Raw genomic sequence first — 16455 nt, forward strand, 5'->3', positions numbered from 1 at the left:
CCCGGTATTCCGTGTTGGCTCCGGGAGCATATCAAACAGGATCCCTATTGCTACCTTGCCTATCCTTGTAGACTCCGTACTTTTCCGTACATATCCGTATTAATAACCAGTTAACTCCGTACTCACTCCGGGAATGCTAGGAAAATAATATATTTGGCACCCCGGATCATCACGGACTGAGATCCGTGATGATCCGTGTTGCATCCGTGAAGGTGTAAAAGGGGCTTTACACATAAGCATGCACAAAAGTACACTCCACACATATTACGTAAGTTTTTTTGTGGTTCTTTGCCCTTTTTTTTCTTTATTTTTGCATCTGATAATAACATGTAAATGGTAACCATGCATACATAAATATGAAAATCTTATGTTTCCACTCCCTTGTGGTATAACCAGAGACATGTTCGGATCGTCCATCACTCCGTGCATCTCGTTTTTGTTTCAGCGATAACTCAAAAATGTTTGACAGATTAACCTCAAACAAGACTCATCGTATACTAGAAGTGACGAAGATCAACTTTGCTCAATTGAGCATGATCCGATTAGTTTTCGGGATCAAGATCATAGTCACATAGGGATAATGGAGTGACAATATGATTAGCTTTCAAATGAATAAAGAAACTTAAATACCCATATTTTCAAAGCAAGATCATTTTTTCAACAGTGCACATTCCTTTATTCCGGCACAAATGTGGATTTTTTTTATAAAAAAGTGGATCATGAAATTACCAAAGCCCTGTGATAGGAGCATCGAGGCTGGTAAATAAGGTATTCAAGGCCATGACATGAGTAATATTGGATTAATCTAAGCGTTGTGTATATTTGTGAATTTTATCAATTTATTGTCAATATTTCATATCAAGCAAAAGAGTGTTTATATTCAGTGTGGCAGAGATGACAACGAGCTACTACCATAATTAGAATTCAAACTTAGTTATTGATTTCTATTTTGATTGAATTCGTATATCTAATTTGAATTTATGATATTTTTATCAAAGCAAATGGTTGATACAAGGTTTCTTATAACCCCTATACTTAAACGGTCAACCAAATTCAACTATTATTATCAGATTTGAATACATTAAATATCAAGGATAATGCTTAACATCTCATCGAAATGACGATGCAAATATTTCGTTTTAAAATTTCGTTAACTTTTTATATACATGCAAGATAGGAATATTATGCGAATAAGAGGGCCGATGATATTCAACACTATGCAGTTTGTGCACATGATAAATTATAGAATATTCGATTTTGCAGATTTGAAAATAAGGAAGCTCTTCTATTGGATCACATTGCGATTGCAATTCAAGGAAGAACCAAATCTTGATCGAATTACAATGTCGAAATATATATATATATATATAAATATATATATATACATATATATATATCACATTCCACATAAGGTAATACAAAATAAATGGTGAGTGGGTGACGTCATTAATCGTTTATTTGCATATTGAACAGGATACATACATAACCATGAATTTTGTTTCCGAAAAAAGGCGAAACTTAAAAAGCTACAATTTCCTTACTGGATTTTTTAACCTCTTAGTTGTTTCATATATCTTTCTTTATTTCATTTGTTGAAAAAAAATCCGAGACTGTACATGTGATACGAAAAAAAATGACGAGGGAACATTTGTCTTTCTTCAAAAATTCTGCAAAAACTTGCTAGAATACGGATTAAAAATGAGATGAAATTCTATAATTTTAAAAGATTTTCATGTACAAAATAATTATTCAAGCCATTGTAACATTGGAATAAAATCAACGTGGCCTTTTTACAATATACAAGTACGAATTTTCGCTTTTATTTGGAGAGAAATGCATTTTGATGGATTATGCATTGCAGTGACGTATACCATCTACACAGGAAAATTTATTATCATAATGCCCTAAAATATGCTTCAGTAAACTTCCTCCCCTCCTTATATAGATGGACAGATCATTTCCACTCTCTACACAGGCATAGATTGGTTGCCAAACATCCAGAAAAATTGTCAAATTGGAATTTGTGTCGGTGCAATGCTTCACAACTAGCTAGTCTAACAATGCTGTACTCCTAACCTATACATGAACAAACAAAAAGCTTCACATGGGATATCATCAACATGTTGCTTAATGTTGCTGAAGATCCGTTAAAGAGGAAAGGAAGCGTAAAACTTTTTATTTCTTCACGATCAAGATGAATTCCGCACGGCATTCTCACCCAAGAATAGAATCGAAGACTACAAAATGTCAGTAAATGTGGAGTTTCAATAACATTACGAAAAGATTGAAATATAGAATAAACATCTCCATCCGAATTTGACCCCCCCCCCACCCTCATTAAAAAAAAGCACAATATTGGGTCATGCTGCTAATATTGCTCTTATTTAAAAATCATTATTCCTTAATTTGACACTAGCGCGTTGTGGCATTTTGCTGGAACAGCAAATTTATGTTCGAGATAATTGGACATTATAATTAAGTGGCTCATGTATAATTCATAATATTACTAATAATCGATAATTTAATAACAGGTAACAATCATACAAACTTTAATTTAAATGTTTTTAAGCGGTGAATATTTATTACCCAAGCTTTAATAGTATAGCATTTTTTAGCATTTCGAAGAATCAAATTTTTACCGAGGGCCCAGATACCCCAGCTGAGTCGAGTGACACATGGAGATAAACACGTTGCAAAAGGACGTTAGTTCAGAAGCGGAAATTGAACCTGAACATTGTGATCCATAGTCCAGAGACACAATGCACCGGGCAACTAAACCACGACACGTCTACAAATCCACATGGCTATGTTAACTTTTCAGCCTTTCTTGCCAGTATTAAAAGGTATCTCAAACACAGACTGATCTCAAAGGCTAGAGGTTCACCATGATAGCTCTAAAGGTATATGCTGGACAAAGAATACCTAATGAGTCATGGTTGATAAAACACCCAAGTCGATCCTAAAAAATAAAAAGTGGGCAGGTCCAGGGTATGCTATTGATCCCCCTTTCATTTCATTCCACTTGAAACGCAAAATAAAACTGGCTAGAATTGATGTTGCAAACCACTGGGGACTTGAATTCGTAATCAAATTACGTACGTCTTGTTTGTTCTATCGGCAAATGACACCCACAAAAACAAATATTAATTCTGTTTTGAAAGAAGCACTTCTGCTGATACTTTGTTAAGTTGTTATTTATTGAATTAATTCAACCCATCAATAAAATATATTTTTTCCTTTTCGAAAAGCATTATAGATATCAAATATACATAGTTGTTTGATCACTCATTTGACTTAATCTTAAGGAAGTATTTTACATCAAATTGATTTGTAATCTGAAATATATATATTGTGTACTGCCACGTACTGCATGATGATATTTAAGTAGAAATATATAAACCTGAAGGGCAGGTTACCCCACAAACAGCAACAATGGAAAAAAAGTACATAAACATCAAACTAAATAATCATCGTTAACAGTGACGTACCTTGGGTCACGGCATTGAATGGGCACAGCAAAAAAAAGAGAAAACAACAAACAAGCAAACATCAAGAAGCATCGCACAGAAAAAAAACCGATAATAATAATCGTCAACATTTTCCTCATGATTACAATAGTAGTATGATTAGTAATAAATTCTCCTTGAAAATATTGATTTACATGAAAAATATTATTTCCAGAATGAATGCACAAGACCCTAGAGAATTCTGTGGACCTGTATGCTATAGCCTCATCGAGGACTCGGCCAGGATTATCTTTTCGTTGCGGCTGCCATTGTATCAGTGAAAATGAGTTTGGTAAAAGTTTTGTTGGGTTCGTAAGTTTTAGTGTGATATATTAAACTCGGGTTCTTTAAGATTCAAATGTTTTCTACCTTAATGCCTGATGGAAGATGACGGAAACAATATTGTTCCACCGAACCGCATTTGCATTCTAGGAAACCATTACAAACATCGCCTGATCGAACATCATTCTGTACGAACGAAATGATAAATCACAATACACACACACACCATGTACATGTCAAATCTACCGAAAGGAGCATACCATTAGATTTACAATTATATCAACTGATTTAAGTATCGTGAATAGATATATATATAAAATAGAGTACATTCAAATGATGGGTTGGTTTGACTCGTGATGTTTTAAAAAATGTTCCTCAATGCAACGCTGGAATAAGTCTCCATTTGGGATGATTAATCGAAAAGATCACTTTCTTGATCAGAATGTATGGCGTTTGGTCTACAATTTCAGTTATTTTCATTTTCATGAAGAACACCTTTTAACTAAAAGATAATAATGACTTATACGATGAAAATTCTTCAGAAAAATATAAAACATTGGCCCTTTGTTTACAATGACCAAATATTGCCTTTAAGATAATGGTATTTTGGAAATTTCCAACAAAAAACTATCAGTAACATTTGCCTTTTTGTTATTAGATGGCTATGGTGAAGAGTGTCTATATTATATATATATATATATATATATATATATATATATATATATATATATATATATATATAGGTGAATATCAAATGTTTGATGTAGCTCTCTCCTACTGAGATCGAAAGGTAGCCTGCTTTTTACAACACATACGTTGTGGAATTAACCTGTAATCATAAAACAATATACTCAACTGATTCGTAAACAACAGCTGGAAGTATTACCTACGAAGAAGAGCTTGGGCTGAGACGTAGCTTTTTAATAATACTAAATTTGCCAGTACTGCTTATCGATAGGGACAGAGCGTTTGATAATTTAATGTTCATGACCTCAACACAATGTAGACTTTCTTTTATCAAAATTCTTACGCAATCTGCTTAAAACGATTCAAACTAATGAATGATCACGGGGTGTATCAGTGTACTTGAGTTACATTTGTGTGTGATATTCAAGGCAGAATTTCAATTTGTAATGTATCGCATTGATCGTAACCTTTTTTGTCAAATAAAACACATATAGCAACCCATGGACCACTTTTCTTTGAATGAAGGTCATTGAGAGGTTTGGGTATAAAATTGTCAAAGTTGATACTATAGCCTTTTATTACTAGGTTAATTTCGAATTGCGCTTGTCTGGTCTGCCATTAGAGTAATGACTGTGATTGGCCCTCATTTGAGTTGGAAAACATCTAACAATGATTGGGGGTGAGCCCGATGAATGCATGTTTCAACAAAAAGAACTAATCATGACTAGGTACAAATAGGATGATGATGATGATGACAGAAACTTTTCATAGAATCTTGTTTTACCTTCTTTCTTGCTTAACCAGCAAGAACAAATTCATTTTCTTTTTCATGTCTTCCTAGAAATATTGAGTCATAATCAACTGATCAAAAAGGCATTCGTAGTGCCCTCGTGAGTATATCATCACTTCGTTCACAACACTTTATCTTTATACAATGATAAAACAATGTCACTTTTCAGTATGTCCCCTTTCTTTAAAAGTACCGCTTCTCTCAACTTTTACATCATGTTAACATCATGTTTACATTTCTCCAAACATTCGAGTCTAATGCTGACGGCAATACCAGCTGTGAAATACCTCGTGATGGAAATGTCATTTTGTGGTATTCCTATCCAGTGATTCGGAGACATTTAATCCCCACATGATTGGCACCGCAATGTAAACTAGTTTAAACTCATGATGAATTCATTGCAATATATTTCCTGACCCCTTTCAGATGAGGAAAAACAGAAAATCTGGTGCCTAGGTGCATCTCAAGAATGGAGGGGCACATGATTACAATACCAAGAGCAAATCATCGTCGTGCGCAATAATTTGACGGCAACTCAAACGCAGAAAATCAATTTTCAGTATTGTTAAGCTCTTCGTGTATTATTACAGTCGTTCAGTGGTACACTTTTAAGCACGACGTTGAATATTCGTGATCATTGCACAATTGATATATTTATAATATTTATACTTTACATGTAGTAGTAGTAGTAGAAGTGGTAGCAGCACGGTGGTAGTAGCTAAAACCTTGTCACTGTTCATTCGTATCTGTTTTTTAATGCGTTAACACTTTGTTGATAAATTGATCTGTTTCATTTTTTCCCCCTTGGTTCCATCAATACATAAAAAAAATACATTGAAAAATTATCAAACGTGTCGAGTTCATGCACAGGAATTTTTAAGGGCTATACAGGATTAAAGAATAAAGAAGTCAAAACCTCCGTTTCAAACTCTTCTGAAAATGATTAACCAAGGAGTTACCCGTTGGATTAACAACTCTTCTGAAAATGATTAACCAAGGAGTTACCCGTTGGATTAACAGAGCATGTTTCTTAACAATTCACTGGTTCTTCAGAGTGTAACCATAAAATTTTCAAGGATGGAGTGATAATGAACTGCAAATGAATTCATAGTACTGCTAACCATCTCTAAAGGAGTATAAAAGATTACACTGTACAATGCACTGCAACATGTGAGACCAAAGTGTAATGCCCCTGGTTTCATGGGAAAGTTATTGATATTGATTTTTCTTTCTTTATCTTATATTATTCACTATAGTATTGGCGTCCAGCCTATAAAAGGTCAATAGCCTCTTCTGGCTCCCCCGAAATCTTTGTATTTATACTTGTATGTCATAATGTTATATATTCATTGTATTTGGAAATAAATGAAATGAATATAATGAAAAATATATTCGATATAATTAATTACAAAACATAAATATCAAACACCTGAAAATGCATATATCAAAGCCTAATTGCGTCCTGAAATTGGGCAAAATATTGTATGATGACAGTTTCAAAATGTAAAAAAAAAAGCTAAGAATCAACATTTTAAAAATTTCCAAACCTTCACAATACGATAAAGTGTGTTGGGATATGTATTTTACGATTTTATGTGTCATAAATGCGGCCACATGCCGCCAGTCAAGTAATTTCAAATCCTACTGAAAGAAATATTGCAACATTTATTTTTGCTTTCTCCTGCTTTTTAAAAGGCGAACGATGTTCCTGCTAATATCATTATCCGACCAGAGACAGTGAAAACTAATCATCATAACATAATCTGCACGAAAGATCCAATGAAGCATAATACGTCTAACACATTTTATCTGTGCGGCAGAAAACGTGACTTGAAAGGGAATGAGATAGATGATTCTCCACCCTTAATAACCTCCATGCAATTATGCTGACAAAAAGGTGCTCAAATGGAAAAAAAATGTGTTATTACGCTCATGACTTTAAGCATGGGACGATACACGTTCACCTATCACAATTCTCAAATATATCCGTATAAAGATAACACATATTTACTCATTTACATTATGAACCCTATTCAACAACGCATCAAAAGTCTTTTCTTAAGCAAAGACGCTCATGAATCAATCAAATATTAGCGAAGGTACCAAGAAAAAAGTAAATTATTTTATAGTGAGAACCATGGTTATCTCAGTAAAAAAGAAAAAAAACGTACAGCAACAAATCCTCATAGACTCTTTAAAATATTCTATTAATTCATCTTAAAAAAATTAAAATACATCCTCGCCAAAAACATAGACTCTCAGCCCTACACACACACAAACACATGCACAAACTACATTCAGAACGTGAATATATCTTTAAAAATGTACACCCCGTGGGTACTACCCACCGAGATATGGACTAAGAGCTGAATTTGAAAAACCCAAGATGAGAATCGTGGAGCTAAAACAGTATGCACGTTACAAACAGTGCGTTTACATCTTAGGTAGATCATACCAACCACGAGAGAATGCGATTTCGGTAAATTAAATAAACTTATTTGTAAAATTCAGTAATCACTGCCTTTGGGCAGATCAAAGTAACATGATTCACACCTTTACTTTTCCTACGGTCTGGTGCCAAGTTAGAATCCGATGCTGATTTGAAGTCACATCCTTTCAAGTACCATTTATGAACACATCCAATTAAATGTTAGAAAATATAGTTGAAACAAAAAGGAACGTGACGTTCCAACATGTTTTCAGGTTTACAATAGAAAAATAACAAAATGATGAGGTGGTGATAGATTTGACTGACAGGCGATATGTGGGCTTGCGTTTTGTGCGTGAGAAAATGTTCATTCGTATTTCGAATCAAAATTTTATAGCCGATCTCACGGCTGTCTATCTTCTTCAGGCAAGTGAATATATAATGGCGCGATAAAATGTGCAGTATTTTTATGAAAATAGTCGTCTGACATACTCTGTATATTTCCATACATTACAAACATAATCCTCGTCTTGATAAAGTAGGATATATAATTATTTTGGGGTTATATTTTTAAAGGAAAGAGCTGACAAACTATTGCATTGTCTATAAGACGGGATTTTTTAATCGCTAGACAATTTAAATTTGTGAAAGTTTTCCGTTGACGTGAAAGTTTGAGGGTCACCCTGCGCTTTCTTTTCTGAGCTGATGTTCCTTAAATATATTTCGTCTTTCCTTGAATGGTACGTTTGGAGTTTTTATTTCTATTTTCTTGTAATTTCGCTTAAAATTGTCCGAGCAAGTTCACTTTAGTACGGTAACAGTTTCAGTAATGAATTTATTTGCTATTGCAGATTGATATTCATGGAAGCGATTTTCAATCTGAGCACGTCTCACCATACCAATTACTATCCATATAGCCAATGAGATGGTTCTCATCAACTGCGTCAATATTCCTACCTTTGAATTCTAATTGAATAATGTAAAAAGGTAGTTAAAAACGAAAGCACCTCGAAAGAGAGAGAGAAAAAAATAGATGGTGAAGTAAGGAGCGTAAGCCTACCTTGCTTGGTAATGCTCCCGTACCTCGGATGATTATGTCAAAGTTCTAGAATAAATTACACTTTCTTTTACGAGTGATATGAAATTTAGATTTCCACAATTCACAAAAAGTTCATAGATGTTAAACAAATTGAGAATGTTCCCCTCATAATCAGAGAAAATGAAAAAATAATAATTCAGTTATTCTTACCTTCACCAGTGACTTTGATGTATAACCTAGAACCATTAAGATCCACATCGCCCCCCCCCAAAAAAAAAATATATATATATATGCACATAAATATATATATATATATATATATATATTTAAGTTTCACGTAGTCACTTCGGTAAGGTTACACAATAATGCTGATGATAATGCTTTGATTGCCAATAAGTTTTGATTGTTTACTCGAATTTTTTGACGGTCCTCCGTCTTCTTCAGGAGTTAATAATGTGTGGTATCTGATACCACACATTGTAAACTCCTGAAGAAGACGGAGGGCCGTCAATTAACTAATAATTATGTAATTAATTATCTATGATTGAGTCGTGAATTAAATCGAGAATTACGCCGAGGCGTATGCTGTAAGTTGAAGGTTTTTTACCGTACAATTTTAGCAGTAACACTAAAATATAACCCTTATCAATAGTCATGTAAGAAATCCTTGCACATGACATTATTCAGTTTCTACTTTCAATGAAAAATTTGTAAATAAAGATCATGTCATAACTTTCAGAGCATTATGATCAAATGGAAAACAAAATCAACTGAGAACGCATGCTTCTAATATTAAATTTGGATATAGAATTATTGTCGGCGAATGTTAAACAATATTGAAATAGACTTCAAAAGATCCGTTCTAGGTAGGCCTAATTTCATCATGATTTATACAAATTATTTTTATTTTCCTGGTCGATGAGAGGATGAATTGCAAGTCGGTCATTTGATATTATATAATTGTAAGTCACGTGATGTGTGTGCTGACATCCAGCAGCTTCGAAACTGGAAGAGGGGCAACCGCCCCCTATTATGTTTTGTTTAATTAGTAGGGAAGAAAGATAAATAAAAATGCAGAGGTCTAAGTCATCTGTATAATACCCCGATAATAAAATTAAGACATTCTCATTAACTCGTTGCAAATTGCACTTTGATATACCTTGCTCATCCTAAATGGCGGCATCGACATTTGATGTTTATGCCAAATGATTCCAAATAATTGCCTAATGACGATACCATTACTACATTAATAACAAAATGAGTCCTTGTAATCAATATGATGAAAGTTTGTGGCAAAGTAGCCCGGCAGCAATTCTTGATTGTCACGTCAAAACCATTTTAATTTACCTATATCTGTGGGGTGCGTGTCCGTGGAAAAAAGGAGAAGGGGTGATAAACGAGGATGATTTTATGTGGAATATTTCAATCACGTATCATTGTTCGACAGTCACTTATTGTGGTACGATCTGCACTTCCCATCATCCTTTATTCCTCATTTACACTTGTTACTAACATATTACGATGAATTAGTCCGCGAACTTTATGTGGCATCGTAGGTGGCTATAGCTCCGATTTTTGTGCTTAAACTATTTATGGCCATCGGACGATTTTTTTTTTCAGTTCGTACTGGTATCCCTATTCTAATAGTACTGTTCTTCGCTGATCGTTGGGTGTCACTATACTAGCACACATGCTCTTCTGCGGACAGTTCGTATATTAAACTATTGAACCCTGTGCTGATCGCACGATGACACTGCGCTGATCGTATGTTACCCTTAATATTTTATGCGCTACAATTCTACGATCTTGAAAAAATCGCATAAATCTAAACAAATGAACCAACCATTTAATGATCATGAATCCTAACTAAAATCGTACGGAATCACAAAGAATCATCAATGATATAACTTTATCTGTACATTTTTCTTCGGTTCAACTCTATGCAGACGATACTGTCATTTATTTTTCTGATTTTAATGTTAAAAGTGTCGAAAATAAGCTAAATTATGATTTGTCGTTTATTTATAAATGGATGTGCAATAATAAGTTGACGTTGAATTTTGATAAAACTGTATCTTTACTTATAGGCTCGAGACATATGTTAAGTAAATGTAACGTTTTAAATGTAAATATTAATAAAATTGCAATTCAACAGTCTACTAATGTTAAATATCTCGGATTTATAATTGACAATAAACTGAAGCGGGATGTCCATATTGAAAACCTATGTAGAAAGGTCGGTAAGTTAAGTCAAATATTTGGGTAGACTCCGCTATTTTATTAATGAGACAAATCTAAATTTGATTTACAAAGCCATTATCTTGCCCCTTTTCGACTATGCGGATATTTTAATTGATTCTTCTAATAAAAAACTTACCAAACAATTGCAAACCCTCCAGAATCGTGCTAGCAGAATGATAATGAAAGTCAACCCATATGATCATATCTCTAATGCACAAATTCATTCAATCTTAAATTGGTCTTCTCTGGAATCAAGACGTAAAAAAAATCTCAATGTATTTGTTTATAAATCAGCCCATAACATGTTGTCTCCAATCATGTCCGATATGTTTCAGCCATCTTCCCATCAATATTCACTACGTAATTGTCATAACTTTACTTTACCCAAACCCAAAACAGAATACTCTCGTCGCACTATCCAATACAGAGGTGCATCTCAATATAATACTCTTCCCCATCACATTAAATTATTAGAAAATATCGATGCCTTCAAAAAAGGCCTTAAAAACATTTTTCCAGACTTCTTGTAAATTTGATTCAGATCCCTCTTTTTTACTTTGTTATCTTGTATATATATGTTGTAAATACGTTTTTTTTTAATTTTTTTTATTAACTTTTCACATTTTGTAAACGTCTTTATCGTAAGTCGATTAGTTTTTCTTTTCCTGTGTTATATTTACATGTATATCTATGTAAGGGACCCCTCTGTAAAACAGCGTTGATATGTTATCAACGCTGAGTAGGGCAATCCCTCCGTCTTTTTAATGATCGTTTCTTTGTAACTGTAAATATATCTATCGTTGTTGTAATTTTAATTGACGGAAAATAAATACAATACAATACAAAGACGTCGCAAGACACCTTTAGGAGATCCTGCGATTATCAGGATACGATCATCCTACGATAATCGTAAACCAAACATTAAAGACGCATCATAGTTATACTGGCTTGTATTTGACACTTATGCCTGTTAGCAAAAAGTGGGCCCAAAGACATTCGAAGATTTTCCTGGTAAGTCCGTGTGGGCGTACGCAGAAGGTGTGTTGATCTACAAGCATCATTGTCCCAAATATCAAAACTTATCATATGAATACAATAGCTGACGAAAATGAAGCACTGTCATTCATATTAAATGGGTATCCTGGCAGTTCCGAGCCCTTTGAAGAGAAAATACGAAAAAATCTTAAATCCATCAGTCTTCAGTCAATATCCTCTTGGCGTCTATCACCTCATGATTTATGCATGATATCAGGGTGATTCCTTCATGGCAATGACACAGTGCACCCCCAATACTTGTATAGAAGACTGCTTCTTCAACCTTAATGGGATATGTTTATGTCACTTCCACTTTTTGATGAGACAAAATCAAGTGAGATTCTACACTTTCTCATGTCAATGGTGAATTGGCAAGCCCATGAATATATTTTAAAAGGGGGTAATTATGTAGATAAGTCTCACATTTTCGTAGACAATAGCAATTTGGAATACTCAGGTTGGATGGCGCAGCACTATGAAAAGAACATCTTAAGATGTGAGTCTTGTGTTATTTCGGTCGCTGATATCTGTCGTCCATTGAAATTATCAATAAATCTTGAGTAAATATTCACACAAATCATTAGACTATGATCGATCTGCGCTTGATAATAATCAATAATGTGCTTCATTGGGAAGTCGTAATTCAATGGAATAAGCCTACCTTTCACCATTAATTGAATGTACTAAAGTATATATTTGTTTCTAGGGATAAATAGCAGACCAAAATAACTCAATTCACGGCCCCATCCTTGAAAAAAAACAACAGTATGAAGTCCCCGTTAAATATTCTACATAAATAATTCTATTTGGGATCAATTATTAATTTCTTTTTCAAAATACAGACAAAAATTGTCTTCATATCTAAAATCATAGAGTATATTAGTATATTTTTTTTCTCTTGATATCACGATTTTTAAGTCAATCATAACTTTAATCTAAGCATAAAATAAAGACCCAGCAGATAGAATGGGTGGAAGCAAATAAAAAACATTATTATCATTATTATTACTTATTATTTGTACTGCGCTTTTCCCATTAGGGCCAAAGCGCTTACAATGAATTAATTAAATGTAATATTTTACAAACTATAGAGTACGAAAGAGATGAGTTTTTAATGACTTTTTGAAAATTGCTAATGATGGAGACTGTCTGATTGTTAGTGGCAGGTCGGTCCATGATTTTGAAGCCGACACCGTAAAATTTCTGTCACCAGCTAATGTACGAGTTAATGAATATGTGAGGCGAAGGTGATCACTGGCCGACCTAAGAGCTCTAGTTGGTGTATACAGATTCAAGCAGTTACTGAAATACTGTAGAGCCTGTTTATTCAGTATTTTGTAGACAATCAAGGGTAATTTGAATGTAATTCTCTGTTTAAAGAGAAGCCAGAGAAGAGAATTAAAGAGAGGTTGGGAAGGATGATCTGTCAGCTTAAAAGCCCATTTCAATGGAATGAAATAAACACACGTTTGAAATATACCTAAATAAATAAACAATCTGCACCATATTTACTCGGAATACAAAGTCCATTCAGTGTAAAAAATATGCTGGACAGGGCCCTGGGAACGATTTAAGAAAAAAAAAATGTAGGTCATTTTTGTTACATTTCGGTTATTAGCCATACCAAACAGATTTCTAAGGGATGCTGCCTTTGGAACACAAAAGACACGGCACCCAAAAGGTAAATCTTGAGGATGCTTCGCCCCCAGCTGCAGCCCCCACTTCCCAGGGCCATGATCTGATGATGCTGGATTACAAAGATAATGATACAGTATTTCGATGGTTCTTTCATGCGCTTTATTTTTGTAAATTGGTAGCATTCTAGATAGATGGGACTGAAATATGATGTGCACCATCTATAGAGATGGGACTGATAATCATGATCGTGAATCTTATTGCATTTTTCGAGAAGAGATCGAAATAACCGGTAACCGAAATAACAGGTCAAAATTCTTTATCCAAACGTGTTTTGGCCTATATCCGCATAATATTGCATGATTACCGTTATATTTTGTTTGAGGAATAACATGGATGGACAGACATTGCACCACCGTGTGCTTGGCGGCTTAATCCTTAAACGGACAAGTCCACCCTTACAAAAATGGATTTGAATAAAAAAAGAAAAATCAAACAAGCACAACACTAAAAATTTCATCAAAATTGGATGTAAAATAAGCAAGTTATGACATTTTTAAGTTTCGCTTAATTTCACAAAATAGTTATATATGCACATCCCGGTCGGTATACAAATGAGAGAACTGATCACTCACTATTTCTTTTTTATTTTATTACATGAAATGTGAAATATGATGATTTTCTCCTCATTGTCCTGTGAAACAAAGTTTTATTTCGCCCTGAACATGTAGAACTACCATTGTTTAACGCTTTATGGTTCAGTCAAGTTGGTCTTTATTGTCAAATTTGTAAAAATGGAAATATTGTATAATTTTAACAATAAAAAAACAAGAGAAATAGTGGGAGAGGGACATCATCGATTCTTTCATTTGCATGTGACTAAATTGTGCATAAACCTATTTTGTGAAAAATAAGCGAAACTTTGAAATGTCAAAACTTTTTTATTTTACATCCGATTTGGATGAAATTTTCAGCATTATGCTTGTCTGATTTTTCTATATTGATTCAATCAACAGTTTTCTGAGGTGGACTTGATCTTTAACATTATCATCCATAATCTGCATTTATATTCGAATCTGGGAGTTGCTGGTCACTGGAAGTGGATGCAGTGTGCAACAATTTTAGACCTGTAGAGATGTAGGCCAAAAAATAACCGAATCCAATTTTTCATGAATTGCGACATAGCCTAGAGTTCATCTCCTAAATGTCATTTTATCTGGCCAACCCACCACATCTCTCCTGCAAATATTGCCCCAGTCACATCTTTCTCATAACTCCCCTTCCCCTCTGTCACATGTAACTGTGTCAACACCTTAACATACTTTACTTACTATGAAATATAGAAGATATCAGATACAAGAGAGCTTCCTGCAGAAGCAGCCGTACATGGTATCGAATCACAGCCATAGCATCATTACTCATATCATATTCAACCCTTTCCATCAACTTGAGTTGATAGGATGGATTCACAGGCAGTAATTACAAAGGACTGTTGGGGCGTTAAAAAATGATGTCACCTAACTGGCTCCACTAGTCAAACATGACGACCTAATCGCTTCTCAATTCAGCTGAAAGAAATCTTTTACAGTTATCAAGGAATGAAAGGACGTTAACCTTTAGCTCAAGGTAAGAAACACATTGGAAATATGAGTGACCTGTATCATATACAACCAGTCTTCATCGGTAAGCTCGTTCCCTGAATGACAAATAAGTCCCATTAAGGGCAAAGCAAGAATAAGAAAATATCAGGTTTCTTCGGGGTTTTCATTATTTTGAACTCAAAAGTTTTTCTTATTGTAATATGAGAATGTTAACCCAGTATGTCTCTCGCAATGCAATCACGGAAACTCTTAGTTTCGAATAAGTTATCATTGTAGAGTGAACTAATAATTAAACTTTCTTTTCATTTTTTCCCAAGTAAATGTGATATTGTTCCTTCACACACACAAATGGTTAGACTGTGGACATAACAAGTTTATTGATAGTTATCTGTAGGTATACATATTATTCTTCATTAAATCTCATTAGGTAAAATTAATGATATATGACCTCCTTTCATATTTTTTAATTCTTGCAAAATGCATATCTGTGATAGATATTGTAGACGATTACGTTTAGATAAAGAATTATGACACACAAAATAAGAATATTGATAGACCAATGAGCGGTATCCAATTGCACGTACACATCGTCACGTAAATAGGTCCATGGAGTAAAAAGTACAATTTTACTCATCTAAGCTTCATTAACTTCGTAAAATCATTAATTCAAATCGCTTTGAGAATGAACTTAACCGATTCACAATATTTTTATTAGCTTTTACTCTTTTCGTTTTTTATAATATCTCATTTGAAACATTATACTTTTCATCAATTCAAGTCATGGCAGCCAATACTTGATATAAAACACTAAGAATATCATGTAAGTGCCACGACCTCTTTACATAATTTACCACTTATTACATTTCTGGGGAAGGATCCAAGGCGATGGGCTAATGTCCACCACAAATGATGTCTGCAGTGGTGTACGCATCATTAACTCGTAATTGAAAGAATTACAATATGGGCGTGTTTGGGTTTTTGCACTAGTATCAAACTCTAATAGTGATTACGAAATCGTTCGTAGATATGAAAATATTATGCAATAAGGACAGACCAATAGAATCTGGCAAAAGTCTTATCCATGGGAAAACATGGGAATGCTAGTATAAATTAGTTTAAACCAGCTAATGGTCAATCAACATTCAATAATACAACCAACAAGGATTGTAAAGTTGCACTTTCTTCACTGTTAGGTTTAGTTATCGGCAACT

This window comes from Lytechinus variegatus, chromosome 1 (assembly GCF_018143015.1).
Source record: "Lytechinus variegatus isolate NC3 chromosome 1, Lvar_3.0, whole genome shotgun sequence".
NCBI lineage: Eukaryota > Metazoa > Echinodermata > Echinoidea > Temnopleuroida > Toxopneustidae > Lytechinus > Lytechinus variegatus.